The 25,251-nt window shown below is 42.5% G+C and overlaps 1 protein-coding gene across 18 annotated transcripts in view; it reads left to right on the top strand.

Moving 5' to 3' along the window:
- The first annotated feature begins 1,874 nt into the window (after window positions 1–1,874).
- USP54 (ubiquitin specific peptidase 54) overlaps window positions 1,875–25,251 on the top strand; it is a 139,965-nt gene continuing 116,588 nt past the window's right edge. For 5 of the 18 annotated variants that reach the window (XM_047759718.1, XM_047759710.1, XM_047759709.1 and 2 more), the window contains exon 1: window positions 1,903–2,032. The gene's annotated coding sequence lies outside the window, so the exon portion shown is untranslated. Of the gene's footprint in view, window positions 2,033–20,089; window positions 20,252–25,251 lie in introns of those variants that run through there. The other 13 variants (XM_047759722.1, XM_047759724.1, XM_047759721.1 and 10 more) reach the window with 10 other exon arrangements.

The following is a 25,251-nucleotide window of genomic DNA, read 5'->3' as shown; positions in this document are numbered from 1 at the left end:
GGGGCCGAGTCTGTGGTATGTGGAAGTTTACAGGTCAGGGATCATAACCTGCGCCACAGCAGCAACCTTCACCACAGCAGTGTCAACATTGGATCCTTAACCTGCTGAGCCACAAGAGAACTCTCTATTTTTATTTTTATTTTTTTTTGAGAAATCTATGTTTTCCATAGTGGCCACAGGAGCAGGAAAGCACTCTTCTAGATAGAAGCTTGTACTTTCCCATGATCCTATTCCCCACTACCACCTATTGTTTTACACCAGGTCATCTTTTATTGTTACTCACCTAGACTCTGCAGCCATTTGAGTTTGCAACTTCAAGGGTTTCTTTTACATAAACCACATGCCCATAATAATATGCCTCTGAAATTGCCCAGATAATGTATTCCTTGGGATAGGGTCTACCGCTTTGCTGTCTAAAACTGTAGTTACTAGTCACTTGTGGCTATTGTGCTCTTGAGATATGCTTAGCCTAAAAACACTGGATTTTGAAGATATGAAAACAGGAACATAAGGAGTTCTGTGGAGCAGTGGGTTAAGGATATGGCATTATCACTGAAGCGGCTTGGTAACTTCCACATGCCATGGGTGCAGCCAAAAAGAAAAAAAAAAAGGAACATAAAATATCTCCTTAATAACTTCAAAGTATTGGGAGTAACCGACATGGCTCAGTGGAAACAAATCTGACTGGTATCCATGAGAACGCAGGTTCGATTCCTGGCCTTGCTTGGTGGGTTAAGGATTCTGCCTTGCCATGAGCTGTGGTCACTGATACAGCTTAGATCTGGCTGTGATGTAGGGGGTAGGCCAGGGCTATAGCTCCGATTCAACCCCTAGTCTTGGAATTTCTATATGCCACACATGAGGCCCTAAAAAGACCAAAATAATAATGATAATAATAACAATTTTGAAGTATTGATTACACGTTGAAATATTTTGAGCTTAAATGAGTTATTAAATATCATTTTTAAAAATTTATTTTGCTTTTTAGGGCTGTACCTGGGGCACAGGGAAGTGCCCAGCCTAAGGGTCCAATTGGAGCTGCAGATGCCACAATCACAGCAACATGGGATCTGAGCTGCATCTGCGATTTGCACAGCTCAGGGCAACAGGGGATCCTTAACCTACTAAGGAGGCCAGGGATCAAACCGAGTCCTCACGGATACTAATCAGGTTCCTTAACCACTGAGCCATGACAGGAACTCTTTTATATTCATCTTGTTTCAACATCTTAGTCTGCATTTACTGCTGACAGCAGAAAGCCTTTACAACTAGGTGTTGAGGGAGTCATCAGCTAAGGATGTGCCCACAGGGTGGCAAGCAACAACTGCAAAGTTCAGACCACACACCGACCAGCATGGCACTCCTTCGGCACCCAAGGCCAAACACCTGTGCTTATGTTCGATTAAAAAACAAAACAAAACATATTTATTTCCGATTTTGTTCTGGTGAATTGATGGGGGTGGAGAACCCGTGGATAAACAAACATTTCTGCGAATTCAAATACCATTCACAAACCAGGGTAGGGGAAGAAAGGATGGATATTGCCTGAAGGAAGGTTAACGTGGAGAATAGGTCAATTCCCGGCTTGCTCACTCAATCTCTACTCTGGGTGGAGAAAGAAAATGCCAGGAATTCAGAACTTCAGCTAAAGGCAACACTGCTCTAAGTTCGAGGCACTGGGAAAAGAGGGCCACATTCCTAAAGTTATTCCAGTGTAAAACTTCGCCGTACTAACTTCCTCCAGCCCTGCCTGCAATTGTTTTTCGATTCTCCCGCCAGCTCAAGATCCTTCCCCGCCTTCGTCCACCTCCAGACCTTTCCAGGCCACCTCTGAAGCGCCTCGCGGACGCCATTTTACACAACACTATCGCGAGATATACTCAGCCGTCTCGAGCCTGACTCGTTTACTTTCTTGCGAGAAGCTCTTCCCTGCTGTTCTCGCCGTAGCTAAAGAAAGTGTCGCGAGAGCTGGTTGCCTTGGCTCCCTGTAGCTATAGCAGCCGCGGCGGTTAAGGATGCGGTGGCAGAAGCTGTGAGTGCGACACCCTCAGGGGGGCGGGGCCGGAGGTAACGGGGTGCTGGGGGTAGCGCCTAGGGAGGGGGTGGGGAGGGTCGGGTCGCGGGAGGAATGGGCCCGAGTGTGACGTGTGGGGTAGGACGCGGGTCTTGTGGGTATAGGGACAGGGCGCCGGCTGCACTAGGGCACGCGGGAGGGCTGGAGCTGCCTGGAGGTCCCGGAGGAAGGGACCCGGGTGTAGTAGGGCTCAAGGGGCAGGGGCGGGAGTGTAGAAGGGTGTGTGTGTGTGTGTGTGTGTTCTGTGTGTTGGGAGCAAGATGGTTATGGGACTCCAAATTGGATAATGAGACCAGGCTACACTGGGAATAAGTGGGGAGAAACGGGGTACAGCCAGGTGGAGGCTATGTTGAATGGGAGCCCAGAGGTTGGGCCCGGTTTGCTTTGCCCTAGCGGATATGGGGGGTTGCGGTGTCAGACCATCGCAGTTTCCTGGGGTCCGCATGAGGATGGTGGGGGACTGCGCGCTAGGACCTAAGATGCATGGCGGGAATGGTGGTGTCCCGGACCTTCACCGCCCCTTCCAAAGAAATCCTTCACGCACCCTGAGATGTGAAAGGAGAGTCCTGCTGAAATAGTATTAGTTGGGAAGCTTCTTTGGGTGGAAAGACTGTGAGTGGGAGAATGAATGATTTCTGCTCTGAAGTAAAGTGTGGGATGGGGGCGGGAGAGAGAAATTCCTGAGAAAAAACGATGTGCTTCTTCTGAATCGTATTGAGTTGGAAGAAGGGGGTGTGTGTTAAGCTCACGTTTCTTCCCAGATTCATTCAAGTGTAGAATTCTTTTACGGTATACTTATGAATTTATATATGCAGTGTAAAAACCAGTTTAGATGATGCAGTAAAAGAATGTGCAGTACTACATTTAAACCTTAACTCAAATGTAATTTAAAAACTAAGAAAAGTGTTTCTGTTGCAGCAGTACCAGGCTGAACACCAGGGATAGTTTTAGTGCTGGAATATAAAAACCTAGTGTTCCGAAAGTGTGCCTACTCAGATTGTTTGCCTTTTAGGAAATAAAGTTTTATTTTAGGAGACAGGGTTTTGAATATCTGTTAATAAAAGGAGTCTTCCAGGAGTTAAAAATCACTGAGAGATCAAAACATTTACTCTCTGAGTCTCAAAGACTATTTTATAGAGACAAGTTTGGACCACTTTGCTGTTAACTCTTATTTCTAGTGAAAACAATGGCTTCAGTTCAGGCATAAAAATAATTTATTTCAATGTGCAGATATAAGCTTTTTGATAATTTTTTTCTCACTATCTTTTGTAGGTATAAATTTGCAGGACATAACCTCTCTTTTGATTATGTAACTGAATTTTTCCATGTTGAGGTTCACAAATTCATTAGTTAAAAAAATGGATTTTAATACTTCTGTAGCTAGCCTTGATGTGGTTAGTCATTGAACCTATGTATTTTATATGTGTTAGACTAAAACTTTTAATTTGTAATTTTAGTAGCTGAGCTTTAAAGTTGAAGTGCTTTTCTGAGGCAAGATAAAGCTTTATGTGGTTGGGTCCAAATGATTTCTCCATGAATCCATTGACGAGCTTTACTGAGTTCCTGTTATGTGTAGAGTATTGTGTGAGGCATTGCAAAGGGAGAAGAAAGATTAATTCATTCGTTTATCCATTCAACAAACATTTATTGAGAGCTATTTTGTGTCTGATTTCCAAGCCTTCAGGATACAAATACAAGTAAGCCTTGGTCTTTGCCTTAGAATTTCTCAGGGCTTTAGGAAGGAGAGAAGGAGTAACAAATCATTACAATGTAGTAAACACAAGACACATGTGAACACAGGTTATGAAATAAGGTTCTGGCTCTGGGAGTTTACAAAGTAGTTGACCAGACTAAAATGGAAGAATTTTTTAATATTACTAAATAAGAAGCAAATTCTAAACTATGCTGTATTAATAAAACACAAACCATGTTTCTCGAAAGAGATAAAGATTAGAATGGAAGCTTGAGAAAATTCACAGGTCAGTTAATAATTTAATAGTCTTTAGTCTTTTTATAGTACTCATTTTGCTTTTTAGGACCGCACTTGCAGCATATGAAGGTTCTCAAACTAGGGGTTGAATTGGAGCTGCAGCTGCCAGCCCACCAGCCCACGGCAACGCTGTATAGAGGCCAGGGGTCCATCCTGCATCCTCATGGATACCAGCCGGATTCGTTATTGCTGAGCCACAAGGAACTCCTAAAGTACTCTTTTAAAATAAACATCACTGAACATTCTTTTTTTTTTTTGTCTTTTTGCTATTTATTGGGCCGCTCCCTCGGTATATGGAGATTCCTAGGCTAGAGGTCGCATCGGAGCTGTAGCCACCGACCTATGCCAGAGCCACAGCAACACTGGATCCAAGCCGCGCCTGCAACCTACACCACAGCTCATGGCAACGCTGGATCGTTAACCCCCTGAGCAAGGGCAGGGACCGAACCCGAAACCTCATGGTTCTTAGTTGGATTCGTTAACCACTGTGCCACGACGGGAACTCCTGAACATTCTTAAGTCAATAATAATAACAACCATAATAGGTAACATTCTCTGATTGATTATTAATGTCCTAGGCACATTGTCACATTTTATTTTATTTTTCACACCTCTCCACCCCCACTGTTTTATTTTATCTTCAGGACACTCTGGTTCTCAGCTGGTACTAATACTTCAATTTTGAAGGTAATTGAAGCTTAAAAAATTAAGGAAGTTGCCGAAGATCAGAGCTACTAAATAGCAGATAAGGGGCTGGAGTTAGGAATATATGTGACTGGAAACCTAAGTAGTGTTCTTTTCCTGTGTAGTAAGGGAGCCTTGGAATGGGGGTAGGGGGCCAGAAATTGAAAGTAGAATTGGTCAGAAGACCAGAATTCAATCTCAGTGTCTTTATTTGCAGATTTTTCTCCCTCAAATATTTACACTACATATGGGGATCTAATTTGAATATTAGCATGATGCTTAATATGAGCTTTATATTGTTTGTACAGAGAATTGAGCAAATTACCATATTCATGTTGTGTATAATTGTACAGGGAGCTATTCTTGGGAAAATACTTATAAAAAGTAATTGTTAACATCTGTAAACTTCCAGAGAGTGATCATTTTAACAGTGGAAATGATTATCTATATTCATATATAGGACAAGTGTTATTATAGCAGATGAATAGATTTAGTAAAACATTTTTGTGTACCAGTTTTTTTTTTGTATTGAGAAAAATGTATATACATATCATATATATTTATGTATTTGCTCTCACATTTTTAAAACTCTGTATTCCAAGGGCCAAAATCTGATTTTCTGCTCAAAATTCATATTTTATATCTTAGTACATGATTCTTTAAAAATCTAAGTAAGGGAGATCCCGTCGTGGCGCAGTGGTTAACGAATCCGACTAGGAACCATGAGGTTGCGGGTTCAGTCCCTGCCCTTGCTCAGTGGGTTAACCATCCGGCGTTGCTGTGAGCTGTGGTGTAGGTTGCAGACACGGCTCGGATCCCGTGTTGCTGTGGCTCTGGCGTAGGCCGGGGGCTACAGCTCCGATTCGACCCCTAGCCTGGGAACCTCCATATGCTGCGGGAGTGGCCCAAGAAATAGCAACAATAACAACAACAACAACAAAAGACCAAAAAAAATAAATAAATAAAAATCTAAGTAGGAATTGTAAATATCATCAGTGAAGTATTGATACTGAGGTCTGAATTTAGGTGAATACTTAGAGGTCAGACAATCCAATCCATTTATTTTATGTCAAGGAAACTAAAGCTTAGAGAGCTCTTAAGTGACGTGCCCAAAGTCACTCAAAAGTCTCATAACTGTAATGTCTCAAGTGTTCTTAAGAAAAATGTGCAGAGGAGTTCATGTTGTGGCACAGCAGAAACAAATCTGACTAGCATCCATGAGGATGCAGGTTCAATCCCTGGCTTTGTTCAGTGTGTTGGTGATCCAGTGTTGCGGTGAGTTGTGGTGTAGGTTGCAGATGCGGCTTGGATCCCACATCGCTGTGGCTATGGCTGGCAGGCAAGGTGGGCAGCTATAGATCCGATTCGACCTGTAGCCTGGGAACTTCCAAATGCCACAGGTGCAGCCCTAAAAAGAAAAAAAAAGCAGATCTGAAGGTGAGTCAGTGCTTTTTTTTCATTGAGTTGACTTTCTGCATCAGTCCCTCAACTGTATGCATTTTAGTTGGAATAGGACCTCAGTGTGATTGAGATTCTCATGTTTTCTAACACCTTTTAACTAAGTGGAATGTGTACCAATGTTTGTTTTTTTGCTTTTTAGGTCCGCCCCCGCGGCATATGGAAGTTCTCAGGCTAGGGGTCGAATTGGAGCTATAGCTGCCAGCCTCTGGCAAAAAAAAAAAAAAAAAATCAAGAGTGAAGTTGTAGGGCAGTTGGGATTTCCTCTGTCTTGACATTTAAAAAATTGGTTATTGCTGGTATATAGGAAAGCTGTTGATTCTTCCATGTCGATCTTGAATTGGATTACCTTACTAAATCTTTTTTTTTTTTTTTCTTGGCTGTACCCTCAGCGTGTAGAAGTTCCCAGGCCAGGGATCAAACCCATACCATAGCAGTGACAATGCCAGACCCTTAACCCACTGTTCCTCAAGGGTACTCCAATCCTTTACAATCCTTGTAATGTTTTTTATTTTGCTATTTGTTTTTATGGGAAATATCTTTACCATCAATGGGAAAAACACTAGAATGGGCTGTTTCATGCCTTTTTTTTTTTTAATGGCCACACTTATGGCACATGGAAGTTCCTAGGCCAGGGATTGAGTCTGAGCTGTGACCTATGCTGCAACTGCAGCAATGCCAGATCCTTTAACCCACTGCATTGCCTGGCTGGGGATTGAACCCATGCCTCCACAGAGATCCAAGCTGCTGGAGACAGATACTTTTTTTTTTTTGTCTTTTGTCTTTTGTCTTTTTAGGGCAGCACCTGCAGCATATGCAGGTTCCCAGGCTAGGGGTCCAATTGGAGCTGTAGCTGCTGGCCTCCACAGCCACAGCAATGCGGAATCTGAGCTGCAGTTGTAACCTATACCACAGCTCACGGCAGTGTCAGATCCTTAACCCACCGAGCAAGGCCAGGGATCGAACCCGAGACCTCATAGTTCCTAGTTGGATTTGTTTCTCTTGCGCCACAATGGGAACTCCTGCAGATTCTTAACCCACTGTGCCATAGCAGGAACTCCTGCAATGCTTTGAAGTCATCTTTCTTTTATTTTTTCCTCCCCAGTGGCCCAGCAGTTGAGGATTTGGTGTTGTCAACTGCTGTGGTTCAGGTCACTTCTGTGATTAATCCCTGGCCCAGGAACTTCTGCATGCCTTGGGTGCAGCCAAAAAAAAAAAAAAAAAAAAAGAAAAAAAAAACTATCCATAAGCAGTTGTTCTCCTCCCTGACCCTTCCCACTTCTCCCTCCCTTGGCAACCACTAATTTACTTCTGTCACTGTAAATTTACCTGTTCTGGACATTTCTTATAATTAAATCATAAAGTAACAACGTGTAGGCCTTTGCGACTGGCTTCTTTCATTCATCATAATATTTTCAAGGTTCATCCATGTTGGGGGCATTGCTGTTTCATTCCTTTTTATGGTTAAAAAATACCCTATATTCCATTGTATGGATATAACACATTCTATTTATTCACAGACATTTGGGTTTGTTTCTACTTTTTGGCTATTACAAATGAGGCAAATGATGTGCTTAGCCCACAAAATAAGGATACTAAGAGTTGTACAAATGCAGAATTTAAGGAGGCACCCCTTCACTCTCAGGGTTGTACAAGTGTAGGTCACTTGATTGATACTCAGAGTGAATTCCCCCTCAAATTTTGTACCTGGAAGCCTCAAGTGTCCCATCATAGTCCTGGCAGTGAATTGGCTTTCCTTGAGCTTCACTGAATATCAGCTGCTTTAAAAACCCGAGTAAAGGAGTTACCGTCGTGGCTCAGTGGCTAATGAATCTGACTAGGAACCATGAGGTTGCGGGTTTGATCCCTGGCCTTGCTCAGTGGGTTAAGAATCCAGCGTTGCTGTGAGCTGTGGTGTAACAGTTGCAAACACAGCTCAGATACCGCGTTGCTGTGGCTCTGGTGTAGGCCGGCAGCTACAGTTCCAATTAGATCCCTAGCCTGGGAACCTCCATATGCCGAGGGAGTGGCCCAAGAAAATGGCAAAAGACAAAAAAAAAAAAAATCCTGAGTAGAAACGAATGTTTTATTTTTTGTCACTTTCCTGTTCAACAGCATTCAGCATGCAGTTCTTCCATTGACTGTAAGGGAATGCCCTGTGATTTGTGATTACAGTTTTCCTTTTTTGTTTTCTTTCCTCCCTCCCTCCCTCCCTTACTTCTTCCCTCCTTCCCTTCCTTCCTCCCTCCCTCCCTCTTCAGCCCGCCATGTTCAGGTTCCCAGGCCAGGGATTGAACCTGTGCTGCAATTGTGGTCTGTGCCATAACCACAGCAACACTGGATCCTTAACCAGCTGTACCACGTGGGAACTTTCTATTTTTATTTCTAGTTTGATTCCCACTATTTTATCATTTTAGCTAGTCTAGACTACTTCCTATTCCCTAACAAATCAAAAGCTTTTCTGTTGGGAGTTTCCGTCGTGGCTCCGTGGTAGCAAACCTGACTAGTATCCATGAAGATGCATGTTTGATCCCTGGCCTTGCTCAGTGGGTTAAGGATCTGGGGTTGCTGTGAGCTGTGGTGTAGGTCACAGATGTGGCTTGGATCCCAAGTTGCTGTGGCTGTGGTAGGCTGGTAGCTGTAGCTCCGATTAGACCTCTAGCCTGGGAACTTTCATGTGCTGTGGGTGTGGCCTTTAAAAAAAAAGCCTTTCTGTTATCCTGATTTTGCCCATTGCCATGTTTTACCAGGAACTGATACATTGAATAAAACCTATTTGTGATGGCATTGATGAGGGTGAACCGACTGTTTGAGCCTATGCATTAATCTTGTTCAGATTATAGTTCCCAAGTATTAGAAGTATCCTCCTTCTTCAGAGTCCCTGTTGTGGCTCAGTGGTTAATGACCCAACTTGTCCCTCTGAGGGTGTGGGTTTGATCCCTGGCCTGTTCAGTGGGTTAAGGATACAGTGGTTCTGCAAGCTGTGGGGTAGTTCGCAGATGTGGCTTGATTTGGTGTTGCCGTGGCTGTGGCATAGGCCTCAGCCACAGCTCTGATTCGACTTCAAGCTTGGGAACTTCCATTTGTCTCAGGTGCGGCTGTAAAAAGAAAAAAAAAATGAATAAATAAATTCAAGTCATAATAATGTATGTGCATTGTTTAAAATAATACATTAAGGCTTATAAGGAAAAACCTCATTCTTCTGCTGTACTCTTATCTACTTGTGATTCTTGTTCTTCAGAGTGTTTTTAAATACTGACGGGCTTTTTTTTTTTTTTTTTGTAATTACCTTCATATATGTATTTCTAAAAGATATGCTTAAACTGTTCTTTCCTATCTCTGCCCACCCCTAGTACACATACGCTTTCTCTCCCAATGTAAGTATAATATAATTTTTGGTTCAATTAGTTGTGGTAAGCAGAATAATGACCCCTCAAATATATCTTTTAGGCCTTTACATTAGCAAAAAGGAATTAAGGTTGCATATGGAATTTAGGTTGCTAATCAGCTGATTTTAAAATAGATTATCCTGGATTATCCAGATGGATTCAGTGTAATTAAAAGGATTGTTAAAAGTGGAAGAGGTAGCTGGAAGAGATGTTTTGAGAAAAGGACTTAATCTCTGTTGCTGGGTTTGGATATGGAGGAAAGAGGAACATAAGTAGAGGCATGAAGGCATCCTTTAGAATCTGGAAAAGGCAAGGATACATTCTGCCCTAGAACCAGTAGGGAATAGTAGCAGGTTCAGTCCCCGGCCTGGCCTAGTGGGTTGAGGATACAGCATTGCTGCAACTGATCCCTGGCTCAGGAACTCCATATGCCTCAGGGAGGCCAAAATGGGGGGAGAGGGGGAAGGGAAAAAGCATCAAGAATGGGGCTAATACAGATCCATGAGCTGCAGAATGGGTGTTATGTTAGTAAGCAGGAAAACATTAATCTTGTTGGATATCTCTATCAGAACTCCTAGGTGACCAAGTGCATTGTCAGTGAACATCAATATTTTGAAAGGCATATTTTTCTGAGCAGCAAGTTTCAACAGTGGACTTAAAATATTCAGTAAACCATGTTATAAACAGATGTACTGTCATCCAGGCTTTGTTGTTCTATTTGCAGAGCACAGGTGGAGTAGACTTAGCATAATTGTTAAGGGCAGTAGGATTTTTAGAATGGTAACTGAGCATTGGTTTCAACTTGAAGTCATGGGCTATGTTGAAAGCAAGGACCCTATGGGGCCTTCCCAGATATAAAAGCCCCTTCACGTCCCCTCTTTCTTGTTTGTAGAAAAAGGTTTTAGTCTCCTAGGCCTTCCCTGAGTTCCACAGAACAGACTCCAGCAGTTACTAATTAAAGAAGTGAGGGAATGTAGAACAAAGGAAAAGCAGTCACGCAAGAAAAGTAATGATACCTTAAACAATAGTTCAGCAATAAAATAGAATGACAGGAGTCCTGATTCCTCCTCAAAGGATATATGTAACAATCTGATGCATATCTTTGAGTTGTTCTCCAGAAACTAAATCTCCACCTAGGCGGAAGTTGGTGACTACATGCTTATCACAAGCACTAGACCCCAGACTGGTTGGAACCATCATCAACCAGTCAGAAGAAAGTCCATGAGCTGATCTTGCACCCTGCATCCCTCACTCTAAAATTGCCTTTATTACTACATTCTAAGCAACTGAGCTAACCAGCCACAATTAAAGTTACCTTTAAAGGAGTTCCCTTCATGGCTCGTGGTTAACGATCCTGACCAAGATCCATGAGATGTGGGTTTGATCCCTGGCCCTGCTCAATGGGTTAAGAATCTGACGTTGGTGAGAGCTGTGGTGTAGGTCACAGATGAGGCTCAGAACTGGCATTGCTTTGGCTGTGGTGTAGGCTGGCAGCTGTAGGTCCAACTTGACCCCTAGCCTGGGAACTTCCATATACCAAAAACAAAACAAAACAAAAAGTTACCTTTAAAAACTTTGCTTGGGAGTTCCTGCTGTGGCACACTGTTGCCAGAGCTGTGGAGTAGGTTGCATTTGCAGCTCTGACTCGATCCCTGGCCCAGGAACTTCCATATACTGAGGGTGTGGCCAAAAAAGAAAAGGAAAAACAAAAACAAAAACCCTTTGCCTAACAGTCATCCAGGAGTTCAGGTCTTGAATGTGAACTACCTGTTCTTCTTTCTTGGCACCCTGCAATAAATGCTGTACTTTCCTTCACCATAACCTGGTGTCAGTAGATTAACTTTGCTCCCTATTGGGCAAGTGGACAGAATTTGGTTTGGTAACGGCATTAGCCCCTCACAGAAGAGTCAGCCTGTCCTTTGATGCTTTGAAGCCAGGCGTTGACTTCTCTCTAGCTATAAAGTCCTAGATGCCATTTTTTTTCCTAATAGAAGGCTATTTTGTCTACATTGAAAAAATCTGTAGTAGTGTAGATTCCTTCATTAATTGTCTTAGATATATCTTCTGGATAACTTGCTAAAGCTTTCACATTAGCACTTGCTACTTTACCTTGCATTGTCATGTAATGGAGATGACTTTCCTTAAACCTCATGAACCAGCCTCTCTTAGCTCCCAACTTCTCTGCAGTTTCCTTCCTGCTCTCAGCCTTCACAGAATTGAGTTGAGTTAGGGCTTAGCTCTGGATTAAGCTTTGCTTAAGGGACTGTCTGGCTAGTTTGATTTTCTACCTAGACCACTAAACCTTTCTCCTTATCAGTATCAGTAAGGCTGTTTCACTTTCTTATCATTCATGTGTTCACTGAAGTGGCACTTTTAATTTTCCTTCAACAACTTTTTCTTTTCATTGACACTTTGCCTAACTGGAGCATAAGGGGTTGCTGTCAGTTTTATCTCAGCTCTTGACATAACTTCCTCACTAAGCTTAAAGTGAGAGACATGTGACTCTTCCTTTCACTTGGACATTTAGAGACCACTGTAGGGTTAATAATTGGCCTAATTTCAATATTGTTGTGTCTCAGGAAATAAGGAAGCCATAGGAAAGGAGGGAGATGGGGGAACAGCTGGTTGGTGGAGCAATTAGAACAAAGCAACCATTTGTCAAATTTACTATGTTATGTGGGCATGGTTTGTGGCACCCCCAAATAATTATAATAGTAATATCAAAGAACTCTGATCACAGACCAGTAACAAGTGTAATGATAATAATGAAAAAGTTTGAAATAGTGTGAGAATTGTGACAAGGATATAAGAGGTGAGCAAATGCTGTTGGACAAGTAGTGCCAATAGACTTGCTTGATACAAAGTTGCCATAAACCTTCAATTTACAAAAAACACAGTATCTGCAAAGTGCAGTAAAGTAACCACAATAAAATGAGGTATGTCTGTACTTTATGCTTCCTTCTCTTGGTGTACATTAACTACCCCCAATAAATTAGGTTCTTCAGTTGTATGAAACTGATCAGAGCAATAAATTTGTTTATTATCTGTGGCACATCATTTTTTTTCAACAGATATTGTCAATAAAGCTTGAATTGATTTTTTTTTTTGTCTTTTTGCTATTTCTTGAGCCGCTCCCGTGGCATATGGAGGTTCCCAGGCTAGGGGTTGAATCGGAGCCGTAGCCACCGGCCTACGCCAGAGCCACAGCAACTCGGAATCCGAGCCGCGTCTGCAACCTACACCACAGCTCACGGCAACACCGGATCGTTAACCCACTGAGCAAGGACAGGGACCGAACCCGCAACCTCATGGTTCCTAGTCGGATTCGTTAACCACTGCGCCACGACGGGAACTCCTGAATTGATTTTTTGAAAGAGAAAAGCAGCAGACTGTTTGAATTAGGGTTTAAAATGTTTCTCAGTACTTTATGCTTATCAGATTAAGACCTACTTTGATTAGTTCTCTGTTTTTGTTCCCTTGTTTATTTGTTTTTGCTTTTTAGGGCCCCACTCACGGCTTATGGAAGTTCCCAGGACAGGGGTTGAATCGGAACTATAGCTGCAGGGCCTACGCCACAGTCACAGCCACGGCCACTGTACCTCGAGATCCACACTGCTGTTTCTACGACCTATACCGCAGCTCAGGGCAATGCTGGATCCCCAACCCACTGAGCAAGGCCAGGGAATTGAACCCTCATCCTCAAGGATACTAGTCAGATTTGTTTCTGCTACGCCATAACGGGAACTCCTTTTTTTTTTGTGGTGAAATACATAACACAGAATTTACCCCCTTAATCTTTTATAAATGTACAGTTCAGCAGTATTAAGCATACTTAGGGAGTTCCTGTCATGGTGCAGTAGAAACAAATCCGACTAGGAACCATGAGGTTGTGGGTTCGATCCCTGGCTTCACCCAGTGGGTTAAGGGTCTGGCGTTGCTGTGACTCTGGTGTAGGCGGGCAACAATAGCTCCAATTAGACCATTAGCCTGGGAAGCTTCATTTGCATGGGTGCAACCTTAAAATGAAAAAAGACAACCCCCCCAAAAACAAAAAAAACATATTTACATTGTTGTGTAACCAGTCTCCAGAACTCCTCTCATCTTGAAAAACTGAAACTCGGTACCAATTAAACAACTCCCCATTCTTCCCCCCCACAGTGCTTGGCAACCAGAATTCTGTTTCTGAATTTGACTCTTCTAGATACTTAATATAAATGGAATCATAGAGTATCCATTATAGATGGCTTATTTCATTTAACGTAATGTCTTCAGGGTTCGTCCATGTTGTCTCATGTATCAGAATTTACTTCATTTTAAGGCTGAATAATACTCCATTGTATGTATGTATCACATTTTGCTTATTTGTTCACTTGGGTTGCTTCCATCTTTTGGCTATTGTGAATAATGCTGCTACATGAGCATACAATGATCTCTTTGAGACATTGCTTTCAATTCTTTTTTTCCTTTTTTCCTTGCAGTTTTATTGAGAGAACTCATTACAGCTTTGTACAAGTTTAAGGTGTACAGCATAATGATTTGCTTTACATACATTATGAAATAATTATCAAGTAAGTTTAGTGAACATCTATTATCTCATGTAGATGTAACATTAAAGAAATAGAAATAAAAATTTCCTGGAGTTCCCATCATGGCTCAGTAGAAATGAATCTGACTAGCATCTATGATGATGCAGGTTCGATTCCTGGCCTTGATCAGTGGGTTAAGGATCTGGCGTTGCCATGAGCTGTGGTGTAGGTCGAAGACGTGGCTTGGATCTGGTGTGACTGTGGCTGTGGCGTAGGCCAGTGGTTAAAGCTCCAATTCAACCCCTAGCCTGGGAACTTCCATGTGCTTTGGGTACAGGTCTTAAAAGAAAAAAAAAAGTTCCTTATGATGAGAACTTTTAGAATTTACTCTCTTATAAATTCTCTTATACATATACAACAGTGTTATATTTATCATGTTGGGCATTACTTCTAGTATTTATTTATCTTATAGCTGGAAATTTGTACATTTTGACTGCCTTCATCCCATTCTCTCTTTTCTCCCTTCCTGCCTCGGGTAACCACAAATCTGAACTCTTTTTCTATGAGTTTGTGTGTTCTTGAAGTATAATTAACCTACAATACTCTGTTAGTTCCTTTTGCACAACATAGCGATTCAGTATTTCTATATATCTCAAAATGAAATGCCATTCCCTTTGGCCTACAGAGTCACTGCTGAAAAGACAGCTGATAGCCTTTGGGGAGTTCAGCCATAACTTGTTACTTTACTCTGCTGCTTTTATTTTATTTATTTATTTATTTGCTTTTTAGTGGCATATGGAGGTTCCCAGGCTAGGAGTCGAATCGGAGCTATAGCTGCTGGCATACGCCACAGCCACAGCAATGTAGGATCTGAGCCATGTCTGTGACCTACACCACAGCTCAGGGCAACGCCAGATCCTTAATCCACTGGGCAAGGCCAGGGATCTAACTCTCAATCTCATGGTTTCTAGTTGCATTCATTTCCACTGTGCCACAATGGGAACTCCTACTTTGCTACTTTTAATATTCTCACTTTATCTTTAATTTTTGGCATTTTATTTAAAATTTTAATTATTATTTTTTGGCTGTGACTGTGGCATGCAGAAGTTTCTGGGCCAGGGATTGAACCTGCACCACAGCAGAGACCCACGCCTCAGCAGTGACAATGGCAGATCCTTACTGTGCCACCAGGAAACTCCTAATTTTTGTCCTTTGAATTACAATGTTTCTTCATGTCAGCCTCTTCGGATTGATCCTGTTTGGGACTCTCTGTGTTTCCTGATCAGGATGGAAGTCTTTTTTTCTTTTCCAGGTTAGGTAATTTTTTATGTATTATGTCTTTGAAATATGTTCTTTGTCCCTTTCTCTCTCCTCTCCTTCTGGTACCCCTACTAATGAATGTTAGTATGCTTGATGTTCTCTGAGAAGTCTTTTAAACTGTCCCTAGTTCTTTTTTCTGTTCAGCTTCAGTGATTTTCACTACTTTGTCTTCCAGTTTGCTTATACATTCCTCTGTTTCATCAAATTTACTGTTGATTCCTTCTAGCATATATTGGTTGGTTTGTTTTTGGCCACACCCATGGCATGTGGAGGTTCTCAGGCCAGGGATTAGGATTGAATCCAAGCCACAGCAGCAACCTGAGCTGCTGCAGTGACAGTGCTGGATCCTTAACCCACTGTTCTACAAGGCAACTCCATTCCTTCTAGTGTTTGTATGTGTGTGTGTGTGTGTGTGTGTGTATTCAATGGCCTTACCTGTGGCACATGGAAGTTCCCAGGCCAGGGACTGAATCTGAGCCACAGCTGTGACCTATGTCACAGCTGTGACCACACCAGATCCTTAAACCCATTGTGCCAGATCAACCCCATGCCTCCACAGCAACTTGAATTGTTGCAGTCGGATTCTTAACCCTCTGTTCCACAGTGGGGACTATTGGACATCTTTATGATCATTACCTTGAAGTTTTTATTGGGTAGATTGCTTATCTCCACTTTACTTAGTTCTGGAGATTTACCGTGTTCCTTTGTCTGGAACATACTCCTCTGACTCCTGATTTTGCCCAATTTGCTGTTTTTCTTTCTTTCTTTCTTTCTTTTTATTTTATTTTATTTTTGGCTTTTTGTCCTTTTAGGGCCACATCTGTGGCATATGGAGGTTCCCAGGTTAGGGGTCCAATCGGAGCTCTAGCTACCAGCCTACACCACAGCCACAGCAACACAGGATCCAAGCTGCGTCTGCAACCTACACCACGGCTCACGGCAATGCCAGATCCTTAAGCCACTGAGTGAGGCCAGGGATGGAACCCGCAACCTCATGGTTCTTAGTTGGATTCATTAATCACTAAGCCATGACGGGAACTCCTGCTGTTTTTATTTCTATATATTTGGTTGGTTGTGTTTCCTGACCTTGGAGAAGTGGCCTTTTATAGGAGACATCCTGTGCATCCCAGTAGTACATTTCCTTCTGGGCACTAGATCTCTGTGCTCTAGGGGTGCCCCTCTGTGTGGGTCCTTCTGTTGTGATGGGCTGACTGCTATGGGTGGTTTGGTAGGTGCGGCTGCCCTCTGTCTGGTTGGTTGCCAGGCTTGTACTTGTGCAGAGGCTACTGGCTGCTGTTGGGTGGGACTGCATCATGAGGTGGGTGGTCGAGCCTCTGGAGTCCTGGGGCTAGTGCTGGCACACTGGTGGATAGAGCCATGTTCCAGGGTAGGTGGTTGTGGGACTGGGGGCCCCACATTTACTATTGGCCTGTTTTGGGTAGGGCTGGTTCCTGACATGGCTGGCTGGGTGGTCTGGGGTGTGCCAAGCTGGTGGTGGCCCACTGGTGAGTAGGACTGGGTCCTGGGGCAGCTGACTGAGGGATCCAATGTATCAGCCTGCTAGTGGGTAAGGCCAGGGCCCACGGGTTCCTGGGGCTAGTGCCAGCTCAGTGGTGGGTGAGGCTGGTCCTGAAGTTAGTGCTGGCCCACTTGTGGGCAAGGCTATGTCCCAGGGTCTCAGGCTGCAGAGCTCCAAGGGTGCATTGGTTGGCAGAGTGGGTTCTAGGCTCTCTGGTGGGTGGGGCTGGTTCCCTCTGTGGCTGTGGGCTCTAGGGGTCTTATGGCAGCCAGCTTACTGTTAGGTGGGGCTGTGTCCCCACTTGGCTAGCAGCTTGGCCTTTGGTGTCCCACTACTGGTGCTAATAGGCTGAGGTGGGACTGGATCTCTATTAATAAGCTAAATAGAGAATTTCAAATTGGTGTTTACCAGCACCAGTGTCCACATGATAGAACAAGCACCCCAGAATGGCTGCCACCAGTGTGTGTACCCAGGATGAGCTCCAGTTGCCTCCTGCTTCTCTAAGAGGCTCATCGGGATCAGCAGTTGGGCCTGACCTAGGCTCTTTTCATTTCGTTTCTTTTCTGCTTTTTAGGGTTCTACCCGCAGCATATGGAAGTTCCTAGGTTAGGGGTTGAATTGGAGCTGTAGCTTCTGGCCTACACCACAGCTACAGCAACAAGGAATCTGATCCCTGTCTGTGACTTATTCCACAGCTCATGGCAATGCTGGATCCCTGACCTGTGATCGAGGCCAGGAAACGAACCCACCCCATGGATACCAGTTGGATTCTTTTCCACTGCGCCACAGTGGGAACTCCCTAGGCCCTTTTCAAATTACTGCTTCTGCCCTGAGTCCTGGAATGTGTAAGATTTTGTGTGTGACTTTTAAGGGGGGGGGGTCTGTTTCCCACAGCCTTCTGCCTCTCCTGAAAGTGAGACCCACTGGCCTTCAAAGCCAGATGTTGGGGAGGTCATCTTCTCAGTGCAGAACCCTAGGCTGGGGAGCTGGATGTGGGGTTTGGACTCCACTCCTTGAGAAGAACCTCTGCAATTGTAATTGTCCTCCTGTTTGTGGGTTTCCTACTGGGAGGTAGGGGTCTTGACTATGTCATATTGCCACCCATCTTTGTGGTTCTTACTTTATATCTTTAGTTGTAGAAGATCTTTTCTGCTTGTCTTCCAGTTTTTCTCATCAGTATTTACTCTGTAAATAGTTGTGATTTTGGTGTACCCACTGGAGAGGGTGAGTTCAGAGTCTCCCAACTCTACTATCTTGGCCACTCCTCTCAATTCTTTTGGATGTATATGCAGAAGTGAAATTGCTTGAATTGTATGATAATTCCATTTTTAATTTTTTGAGGATTGCCATACCATTTTCTGTAGTGGCTGCACCGTTTTACATTTTCTTACATTTTCACTTTTTTTTATCAACAACTATAATTTTCTGTTTTATTGATAGTAGCCTTCCTAATGGGTGTTTTTGACTTTCATTCAATCATTTGATTTGGATTTCCTTAATGACTCTTGATGTTGAGCATCTTTTTCATGTGTTTATTGGCCATTTGTATATCTTCTTTGGAGAAATGTATATTCAACTCTTTTGTGTACTTTTAAATCTCTTGTTAAGTTGTAAGGGTTCTTTATATATTCTGATATTACCTCCTTATCAACTAAATGATTTGCAAATATTTTCTCCCACTCTTTGGGCTGCCTTTTCACTCTGTTGACTGTTTTTTGATGCTCAGAAGTTCTCTGTTTTAAAATTTTTATTATTTGTTATTTAAGATATTTTAAAAGAGTGATATATTTTAATTGGCTACTCTACAGCAAATTAAATGTTACTAAATGTCTGGGTTCCCCCCCTCCCTTTTTTTTTTTGTCTCTTTAGAGCTGTACCCATGGCATATGGAAGTTCCCAGGCTAAGGGTCAAAATGGAGCTACAGCTGCCAGCCTACATCACAGCCACAACAATGTGAGATCTGAGCTGCATCTGTGACCTACACTACAGCTCACGGCTACCCCGGATCCTTAACCCACTGAGTGAGGCCAGGGATCAAACCCATGTCCTCATGGATATTAGGTTTGTTATTGCTACACCACCATGGGAACTCCTGGGTTTCTCTTCTTAATCGTAAGTCCCTTGCCATCTCTCAAAGGTAACCACTAATGAATTTGATGTTCTTCTGGTGCTTTATACTACTAAGTCAGCCCATAGTGTATTAGAAGCTTATCATGACAGAAGTAAAAATACTGCAGAACTCCTGTGGAAGGCTGAGATGGGAAGGGTTATTTATTTATTTTTTGGCTGTACCCACAGCATGTAGAAGTTCCCAGGCAAGGGATCAAACCTGCACCACAGCTGTAACCATAGCCACAGCAGTGACAGTGCCAGATCCTTAACCCACTGAGCCACGAGGGAACTCTGGGAAGGGTTATTTCTTAGATTTTTTTTTTTTTTTTAAGTTCAAAGTCCAGTTCAGTACTCTATCAGGTAGTTTTATATAATAAGTGCACGGAAATATTTGTTAAATGACTATTTGATACATAGGTACTTTTGATTGAAGATAACTAAAGTAAAATGATATTAAATCATTTTGAAGTGAATTCTACATATGTTTTAAGCTAGGATTATTATGTGTTTTACTGGTAAATAGACAGCTAAGTCAGAGTAAATATTTTTTTGGAAGTAGTGAAACTGTGGAGCAAACTTGAGTTTGGAACATTTAACTGTAAATACATATAGTTTATTTAACTGCCTTGGTTGATTGAGACTTGTAGACAGGACAAACAGAATAAGAGAGTTATAGAATCCTTACATTCCTGGTTTAGGAAAATGACTTGTACATTCTGAAAAAAGGTGTGGTCTGGTCAGGTCTGACTTTGGGCAAGGACCTGTTGAAACAAACAGTGCAATGTTTACAGAGTAGTGGTGAAGTACCTGACCTCCATTCTAAGCTGAAAATAAAATCCTTCTCTAGTGAGGTCATAATGGGAGCAGCAGCAGCAGCTTCTACCACTGCTGTGTGAACTTGGTGGCTATGTGAGGTGGCCAGAGCAGGAAATGATTCTGTGTATAGGGAAGGACTTGTTCTGGCTTTGGCCAAGTGATTACACAGGTTGTGGGTGTCACTTTAAACATACAAAGACCTGCTGGCTGGAGGAGGGGCAGCTTCCTGAGGATCAGGTGCACATCTGAAGGGATGAGCTCATCCTTCTAACCAGACCTGCTGTAGATGCTGAGTGAATGTTTTCCTAATTGCAAGTCCTGCAGCTGGGAGAAGCAGGAAATGTTGAAGCTTCAGGCACTTTGTGAGTAGAAAAAAAGCAAGCAATTTTGGGACTCTTTGGAAATGTGTGGTTGTGAATATCAAGTGAAGGTGAAACATGCACATTCTTTTTTTTTTCTCTAAGTTTAGGATTGGAGTGTAATATATGGTGGGTTGAGGAAAGCTTTGGTGGTTCTAACTTTATTGTAATTCTTTTCGAGATGACTTAATAATTTATTCCCTATACTGTCTTGCTTGATTTTGCTGCTTTGGGAAATAAGAATCCAGGGGCTCCTTTTTAATTTCCAGGGATCTCTGTGACTTTTTTAAAGCTTTAGTTAATGGGGTTTACCCCACTCTTTAGGTCTACTCTGCTAGTTTTCAGAGCCCTGTGCATGATCCTATTTTGTTTTTTATTTTAATTTACCTAAAGTGTTCATTTTAAGTAAGCTTCTTTATTTTATTTTTTGGCCATGCCCTCAGCATGAGATCGAACCCATGCCACAGCAGTGATAACAATGGATCCTTAACCCACTAGGCTACCATGGAACTCCTAAGTAAGCTTCTTTAAAATCAAGTTGGGGACTTCCCATTGTGGCTCAGTGGTAATGCACCTGACTAGTATCCATGAGGATTCAGGTTTGATCCCTGGCTCCACTCAGTGGGTTAAGGATCTGGCATTGCCATGAGCTGTGGTGTAGGCTGGCAGCTGTAGCTCTGATTAGATTCCTAGCCTGGGAACTTTCTGTGGCCCTAAAAACACACACACACCAAAAGCAATATCCCCCCCCCTAAAAATTGAGTTGGCTTAAAAAAGAAGTGTCAGGGTGTTCTCAATTCAGCACAGTGGGTTAAGGATCTGACTGCAGCAGTTGCTGCAGAGATGTGGGTTCCATCCCCAGCCCAGTGCAGTGGGCTAAGGATCCGGTGTTGCCACAGTTGTGGCACAGATCACAGCTGTGACTTGGGAAATTCCATATGCCATGGGTGTGGCCAAAAAGAAAATCAGTTATTATTTTTTATTAAACTTTTTTTTTAGATACTTCTCAAAATTCACACAGATTTAGAAATCTAGTATAATCTTTTTTTCCCCCCTTTTTAGGGCTGCACCCATGACATATGGAAGTTCCCAGGCTAGGGATCAAATTGGAGCTACACATGCTGGCCTCCTCCATAGCCACGACAACTCAGGATCCAAGCTGCATCTGTAACCAATACCATAGCTTACAGCTGTGTGCAACCCCAGATCCCTAGCCCACTGGGCGATGCTGGGGATTGAACGGAGTCCTCATGGATACTAGTTGGGTTCGTTTCCGCTGCACTGCAACGGGGACTCCCAGAAATCTAATATACTCTTTACCCCATTTCCCCCAGTGGTAACATCTTACAAAGCTGTAGTGCAAAAGTCACAGCCTGGATATTGATGTTGATACAGTGAAGGTATAGAATATTTTCATCATCTCAGGATCCATCATATCGCCCTTTTTATAGCTACATCCACTTCCTTTGCACCCCTCCCAGTCATTAATGCCTGTCAACCACTTGTAGAAAAATTAATTTTTAAGCAATAATTTTTTTTTCTTTTTGTCTTTAGGGCCCTACCCGCATCACATGGAGGTTTCTAGGCTAGGGGTTGAATCAGATCTGTAGCTGCTGGCCTACATCACAGCCACAGCAACACCAGATCTGAGCCTTGTCTGTGACCTACACCACAACTTAAAGTGAGTTTAAATTGAAGGCTCAGTTGAGTTTCAGAGTGCTGAATTAACTCGCTGATGATCTCAGAGTCATGTTCCTTAATCTTTGAGAAATTATAAAAACCAGAGAGATATCAAAAAATAAGAAAATAGGAGTTCCTGTTTTGGATCAGTGGAAACAAATCTGACTAGTATCCAAGAGGACTTGGGTTCAATTCCTGACCTTGCTCAGTGGGTCAGGGATCAAGCATTGCTGTGAGCTGTGGTGTAGGTCACATGTGTGGCTCGGATCCTGCATTGCTGTGGCTGTGGCATAGGCCAGCAGCTTTAGCTGAGATTCGACTTAGTCTGGGAACTTCCATATGCTGTGTGTGAGGCCCTGAAAATAAAAAAGAAGAAGAAAGTAGTTGGAAAACTGAAGACTTGTAAAATCCTGGAAAAATTCAGTTATAGATGATCAAACAGATGATACGGAGTATTAAATAAAAAGATGTAGTATGGGTTTATTTATCATTAAAAAATCCTTCTATTTCTATTCTTTAATTCTATCACTCTGTTTCTATTTAGAATTATGAGGTTAGTAGATCAAGGGATTGTTCTAGTTATAATCTCACAGTATCCCAGTCTTTTATGATACATTTGTAGCTATTGTATAGTAAAATATGGTTTGATTAACTAAATGAACTTGTGGAAGACTGAATTAACTATACTCAGACTCTTGATTTCACCAGGAAAGGTCTCTGATGGATTTCCTTTGGACCTTGGATAGAGAAAAAAATTTAAAAACATGTTAATCGTATTTGTGAATATTGTAAAGCTTCAGGAATAGTTAATTTGACAGATGATGAATAAAGCCTTAAAAATTATGTCCATAGGGTGAAATCATGGGCTTAAACTGAAATTAAGTTTAATAAGGATAAAGACCTATGTTTAAATTCAAAAGCTCAAATGCACAAGAACAGGATCAAGAAGAACTGGTTGGGTAGCAGTTCATGTGAAAAATATCTGGGAATTTTGGTTAATCACATATGTAGCAACAAATTCCTATGCAGTGTTGCTGCCAAAAACACCTTCAGCTATATTACCAGTTTGTCCAGTTCACAAAATAATTTTTTTTTTTTAATGGCTGCACTAGTGGCATATGGAAGTTCCTGGGCGAGTGATTGAATCTGAGCCACAGCTGTGACCTAAGCTGCAGCTGTGGCAATACCAGATACTTTAACCCACTGTGCTGGACTGGGGATTGAACCCACACCTCCGCAGTGACCTGAGTTGCTGCAGTTGGATTCTTAACCCACTGCATCACAGCAGAAACTGTCAGGTCACAAAAGTGTTGGTTCCAATATATTTTTGTACTAGATTGGTAATACATTTTGCATAGTGGTTTAAATCACTGACAAAGTTTAGAGCATTCTAAGGAAGGCAGACTTGACCAAAAATGGTTCAGAAACCATTTATGTAAGAAACTATTGGGCTTTGGAGAGGTTAATATTGAGAATTTTTTATTAATTTTTTTTTTCTTTTTGTCTATTTAGGGCCACACCCGAGGCACATGAAAATTCCCAGGCCGAGGTCGAATTGGAGCTGCAGCTGCCGGCCTACACCGAAGCCATAGCAATGTGGGATCCCAGCTGCATCTTCGACCTACACTGCAGCTCATAACAACACCAGATCCTTAACCCACTGACCCGGGCCAAGGTTTGAACTGCGTTCTAACGGGTACTAGCTGGTTTGTTACTGCTGAGCCACAACAGGAATTCTGAGAAATTTTTAAATAACTTTAAAGGTTATTTAAAATTTACAAAATTTAAAATGAAAAAATTATAGGAGTTCCCATTGTGGCTCAGTGGTAATGAACCCAGCTAGTAACTGTGAGGATGCAGGTTTGATCCCTGGCCTCGATCAGTGGGTTAAGGATCTGGTATTGTCATGATAGGTTGCAGATGTGGCTTGGATCTGGCATTGCTGTGGCTGTGGTGTAGGCTGGCAGCTACAGCTCTGATTTGCACCCTAGTCTGGGAACTTCCATGTGCCTCTGGTGTGCCCCCCCCCAAAAAAAAGGAAAAAAAAAGAAAAAATTGTATAACAAATACCATATTCCCAGTACCCAGAATTAATTAGAATTAATATCTACTTTTCTTCCTTTCTCTTTTTTTTTTTTTGTCTTTTTGCTATTTCTTTGGGCCGCTCCTGCGGCATATGGAGGTTCCCAGGCTAGGGGTCGAATCAGAGCTGTAGCCACTGGCCTATGCCAGAGCCACAGCAACGCAGGATCCGAGCCGTGTCTGCAACCTACACCACAGCTCACGGCAATGCCGGATCGTTAACCCACTGAGCAAGGACAGGGACCGAACCTGCAACCTCATGGTTCCCAGTCGGATTCGTTAACCACTGCGCCACGACGGGAACTCCCCTTTCTCTTTTAAAAAAATAAAACAATACACCTAAAACCAAAGGCCCTCTCCTCCCAACAAAGAACCTTATCTTACTTTTATCAAAGTAATACATGTGCATAGTTTTAAAAATTTGAATAGGCGTTCCTGCTGTGGCACAGTGGAAATGGATTAGACTAGTAGCCATGACGTTGCGGGTTTGATCCCTGGCCCCTTGCTCAGTGGTTAAGGATCCCACATTGCTATGAGCTGTGATATAGGTCTCAGATGCTGCACGGATCCTGTGTTGCCATGGCTGTGGTGTAGGCTGGCAGCTGTAGCTCCAATTAGACCCATAGCCTGGGAACCTCCATATGCTGTGGTTTGGCCCTAAAAGCAAAAAAAAGAAAAAAAGAAAAAAAATTGAATAGTTCATATGCCTAGGTGGAAAAATAGCAGTTATCCCACCCCCAGAGGCAACCATAATCAACTGGCTTAAATATTACTTCTCTTTTTTTGGCCAAGCTTGAGGCATGTGGAAGTGCCTGGGCCAAGGATTGAATCTGAGCCACAGCAGCAGCCCAAGTCCACTAGTGACAATGCTGGATTCTTAACCCGCTACACCACCAGAGAGTTCCTTAGGGATTTCTAATAGTATAATTTTATCAGTTGCTTTTAAAGACAAATGTCTATAAAGTGTTTAATATAAAAGAAGGTAAGAAGGGATATGTTTTGAAAGTAGCACCAATAAAATTTGCTGATGGATTGGTGAGATGTTAAGGAAAGGACTCAAGCATGACTCGAATTTATGGCTAAGCAAAGTGAATCAATGGTGGAGCTTTTTACAATGAAAGGGAGAGTGTGGAGGAATTGATTAGGATGTATATGGTGAAAATCAAGATTTTTCCTTTTGGGTATGATAGGTTCGAGATACCTAGTAGACATCCAAGTGGTAATGTTCAGTAGAAAGTTAT

This window comes from Phacochoerus africanus, chromosome 15, assembly GCF_016906955.1.
Source record: "Phacochoerus africanus isolate WHEZ1 chromosome 15, ROS_Pafr_v1, whole genome shotgun sequence".
NCBI classification, from domain to species: Eukaryota; Metazoa; Chordata; class Mammalia; order Artiodactyla; family Suidae; genus Phacochoerus; species Phacochoerus africanus.
The sequence above is the reverse complement of the archived record's forward strand: the minus strand, read 5'-3'. Positions and strand labels throughout refer to the sequence as shown.